Here is a 5,464-nt window from a genome sequence, read left to right as displayed (position 1 = left end):
AATCCGGATCACTTATGAAAAATTCTAAAAAGACTACACACCTTTGCTTTTTTCTCTTTGTAGAAGTTCAATATTGAATCTGTTATATCTCTGTAATTGTGGATCTCCGAGGTCTGAAATTTCTTCCTGGGGTAGCCCTCTAAGTCCTCTTTCCAATGCCACCATTCTGATCAAAATTGGATTCTCCAAGAAAGAGTTATGCCCAATCTCCCAAGATGACCTGATTATATAGTTTTTTAGTAGAGCGAACTTGTACGACGTTCCATGTGTCACTCTTTCGACCTTTAAATCTGAAAAGATACACAGAAAACTAAAGCCCGTTCTCTTTTTGTAACTTCTTATGAAATTTCAATATGATTCTCAGGGAGAAAATTATGATGCTTTTCCCAAGGTCACCTGTTTGGAATGTAATTCGAGATTCTGCAAAAACCCTAACTTCCTCAAATCATATCTCTGAAAATATAGCGACACAAGATCTTAAATTCGTTCCCGAGGTTCAGAACGATTTCAGCTCAAATGAGTTTTTTTTAAGCTTCTGAAACATCGCATAAAAACAGTTATAGCGAAAATTCCACGATGACTTGTTTGGAGCAGTGAAACCCTAGAATCCAAAGCTCCAATACCAAATGTTATGAAACCAACTCTCAAAAAGATAGAAAAGAAAGATCAATGCCTTATAATTCAGCCTATTCTAGGGGAAACCTCCTTTACATTACACAAATGAATAATTGTTGGATGATACAAATGACAAGACCTCATTTCTGTATATAGGAATATAAGGGATCATAATATAATCAGAGCTGACATAACAATAATAATGTAAGGGCATAACAATAACAATAGTGGGTTTCTATGGGTCACAATAATAACAATATGGGGACTACATGGGCACAAAAATATAATAAGGGGGTTGCACTAATAACAATAAGGGGGTTGCACTAATAACAATAAGGGGTTACACTAGTAGTATAAGGACTTAACACACATCCTTTGCTTGTTGTAATTGGCCATACATCTAAGTAAGAAAAAAAAATTGAAACCAAAAGTTTAACCAAGATCATTGGACAATTTTCATTTGTTAGAGAAAATTACTAGATTTGGTTCTTATGCAATGGTTCTTGTTGGAGGTTTAAGACCACACTAGAGATGGCCTTCGATATGTGCCAAGTGGGCATCAAGGCTGACCAAGCAAAAGTGTTGGTGGTGTTTGACTCTAAATTTCGTTGAGGCATGCAATGATCTCATTATAATCCTCATTTTTTTCATCGAGAACATGGCCTAGGAGCATATTTGCAAATGAAGAGTGATAGAATTAAGGTATTGATTATGTCATCCCCTAGTGTGACCAGGTCCAGGAACCTGATTAGCAACTTCAATTTGGATTTCAGAGTCAAAATAGGCCTGACAGTCATTGGTGGTTAAGGCTGCCAATTGTTGAACTTCTATTTGGATTTCAATGAAAGTAGTAAAATTGAAAACAAAAGAAACATATTAGGCATGAATATGAGCTTGAGGCTTTCCTGAAGGGCCATAACCTCTAGATCCCTAGTGCAATTGTGTTCTATGACACAACATAGTCATACAGAGTAGGAAAGATACAAGACCTAAAACCCCCAAAGGAGGTTAAGACCAATAAACCAAAAAAAACTCAGTTAAGTTAGAGATGAGAGGGGAATTAAGGATTGGGCCTGGGAAAGTTAACGGGTGAGGTCAAAAAACAATCACAAAAAAAGAAGCACTAGGGATAAGCTTTGGGCATTGAGTGAAGATCAAACAAACAAGAATAACCCCATAGTTTGTAATGCCACAAGGATGCCTTGCACACCAAACATTGATTGCCACCATCATGAGAAAAACAAGCTTAGAATCTGGTAAAGACTAGACATATGAAATTTTACCCATTTGCTAACAACCCACGAGGCTCTAAGAAGTAGCTTTCGAGTCCCTACCTTTCATTAGAGAACATGAATTCTTGGTCAATCTTTCCTTGAAACCTTGTCCTTGCACTTGGTGCAAAACATTATCGAGTTTTGAATGTTGTTAAGGTCCAATCCTAAAGGACTAGGGCCTTTAGTGACCATTGAACCAGAATAGCTAGCACTGTAGAAGTAGCTTTCGATTCCCCACTTTTCATTGGACGACATGAATTCTTGGTCAAGCTTTCCTTGCAACCTTGTCCTTGCACCTGGTGCAAAATTCTATAGAGTTTTGAATGTTGTTAAGGTCCAATCCTAGAGGAATAGGGCCTTCAATGACCATTGAACTAGAAAATCCAGCACTGCAGTGGGAATATTCCACCTCTGGATGGGAGTCTTTGCTTACACAACAAAAAAACTAAGGGTTGCAATAGGGAAGGTATGAGCTCCTAGTGAAGATTGATTTTGCTATCTTAATGCAATATATATATGAGGTTGTTGGCATGTGTGAATGAGTGGGGTGGTATGGCTACGCCACCTCCCCTCTTTAAAGCAAGTAGAGGCAACGAGGTGGTGAGTATCTCCCCTTTATGTTGGATATTTATCCAGCACACTGATCGAGAAATATATACAAATATTTTTACTTTCATTTATATATATTATTTTTAAAATTTGATATAAATTGCATTTCAATATAATTTGAATAATTTTTTTTTTTTTAAATGTAATTTAATAGACGTCACAACAATGGTTAAATTCCTTTAGATTATATTACAAAATTAATTTATATATATGTGTGTGTGTGTGTGTGTGTTTTTTGTTGTCAATTTCTTTTTACATTATATTAACAAAAAACACTTACATAGAGTACAATAAAATACGAATAGAGAGACATTTCCCAGAGGCATGAGAAAAGGTTGCAGAGGGCTGAGAATTTTCCCCAAGATGGAGAAACCAGATGAGTAGCCCAAAAAAGTGTGAGCCAACGTAATTCTTGCAGCTAGATGAGACCAAGACTAGTTGACAGAGCAGGGCCATTGATGATGAGCCGCTACTATTTGTGAGGCCCTAAATTAGGCATTTAACAGGCTATAATCATAATTAATGCTCAGAATATAAGAATTTATCAATTAGATTATTGAGTACCTACCTGGAGTTTTTGTGGTTGAATATGCCTCTTATCTATTGTGGCTCTCGCTACCACTACCATTACCAAATGATCAAAACCTCCCTGCCAAATTGGGCACAATCTTAGTACCCAGCTCCAAAGTACTTCAAATTCAAGGTACTCTAGGCCTTGTGACCAAAATTTCAAGAAAAATGAAAGTTGAATTCCCTATGTAGTGACTTTGTTATAAATTCCTCCTCTCTATAAAAACTCCCTCTCCCTTCTGTCATCTTCGATTTCCTTATATCAATAATTATTTCACTGCCTCCTCTTCTGCCGTCTGAGTATCCCGATTTAAAAAGGGTTTTTTGGTTCAGTCAGTCATAGGTGGAGTGAACTCTCGCATCTAGGGTGCTCTTTATGAAAAATTTAGAGGCAGTCAGGAGATTAATGGTGAATATAAAATCTATTTTATTTAAGGGGCACTTTAATCCTATTAATATTCACTATTTAATATTTGTACTTAATAAATTATATAAAGTACATATATTACTACCTTTAAGTTATTGTAGTTATATAAGTTATTACTTTTATTAAATTTAAACATTTAATAAATTTATATGATTAATAAATTAATTTGTTTGGATTTAAATTATTAAGTTGTTTATATATATATATATATATATATATATATATATATATATATATATATATATATATATATATATATATATATATATATATATATATATATATATATATATATATATATCTTTTTAAAATATATAATTTATTTTAGTTAATAAAATAATTAATATATCTATATATATCTATATATATATTCAATTTCTTTTTAATTTGCATAATCATTGTATGTTTTAGTTATATATTATGGTGATGGTATACATATCATGTGCTCCAATATATATAATTAGTTAGCATGTATACTAGTGCAATGCATGTGATGCATGCATATGTAGCTATGGTAGTGCAGTGCATGTGATGCATGCCTCATATGCATGCTAATATTTCTATGCTCCCTTGAGACTTGAGATGGGTCATTACACTGTCATTATAATAGTATCAATTTAATAAAAAGAGTTGAAAAAATCGGCCATAAAGCATGAAAACTACTAAACCTTTAGCAAAGAGAACCTGGTCACGTTGTGTCGATGTCGTGCCAACCAAGAGGAGTGTTGAATTTTTGCAGATGCTCACACTTTCCTGTGGAAGGACCTGCAGCCTCATTGTTTGGCTTCTCTTCAATAATATAACAGTTGTAAGGAATGGGGCAAGGGGGAGAGGTCTTCTCTCCTAAATACTGCACATCCATTGAACGGACTAAGGTGTCCTTCGAGTCGTGAGCAGGAGAGATGTGCCCAACAACATAGACGATGGAGAGTGAAACGAAGCTGGGAGGGGCTAAAAGTGAGGCAAAGGGGTCAAGAGAGGAAGAGGATGAGATGTGTTGGGAGAATGAAACTCCAAGGTTGTGAGAGAGATGGTGGAGGGAGGAATAGAGGTGGCTAGATTAAGCATTGGCATCAACAATCCATCTCGCAGTGGAGGCACAGTCACTTTCCTAGGTGAGGAGGTTACAAAGATCCCAAAGGTTGGGTGTAAAACTTCCCCCACAACTTACCTCCACTGTTTCCATATTGATGACCTAACATCGAATGTTATCAAGGATGTGGCTTTGGAAGAAAACCAATTCAACATCTGCCTTAGGTGCAACAGGAGGGCATCCCTTTCCCCAACCACGACCACCATGCCACACACAACAATGTTCATGGAGCATTGTAGGCAGATGGAGGTCGTGGAGATTGGAACGGGTCACAAAGATTGCAAGATCTGGACAGGAGAAAGTGCAGGGAGAGACTTGGAGTGGGACAACCAAAAAGAGGGAAGGGAGGTGTCATTTAACATACATGGCATGTATAAAACATGCAAGAGGAGCCCAATAGTTTTGAGTGTGCGAAGACGAGGGAGAGAATAGGAGTTATGGATGGGTGACAACATGTGAGTAGCGTAGGTAAGAGGGAATGTCAAGTGGAGTGACTAGTTACTCCAAGCACTGACATGTGGATCATCCTTGATTAACACCCAAATTTGATGGTATATATATATATATATATATATATATATATATATATATTATTTTATATAAAAAATAATACATGAGGTTGATAATATACCTAGTATACCTAAGGGGGATAATATGGGGTACAGAGGGAGGTATCCAAGGGAATAATGTAATAATGGGATGGGCCATAGTAATAAATAAGGTGGTTAACCCGTATCATGTAAGGGACCACAAGTAGTTAGCAATAATGTAATAAGTCCATGGTATTAGATACATGGTATTGAGGGAACCATGGTAATGACCCATGCTATTGTATGTATGAGGCCTATATAGAGGCTAGAGACGCCCCATTGAGAG

This window comes from Pinus tabuliformis, chromosome X, assembly GCF_031772625.1.
Source record: "Pinus tabuliformis cultivar Carrire ecotype Pingquan chromosome X, CPIR1, whole genome shotgun sequence".
NCBI classification, from domain to species: domain Eukaryota; kingdom Viridiplantae; phylum Streptophyta; class Pinopsida; order Pinales; family Pinaceae; genus Pinus; species Pinus tabuliformis.
This window is presented reverse-complemented; position numbering follows the sequence as displayed.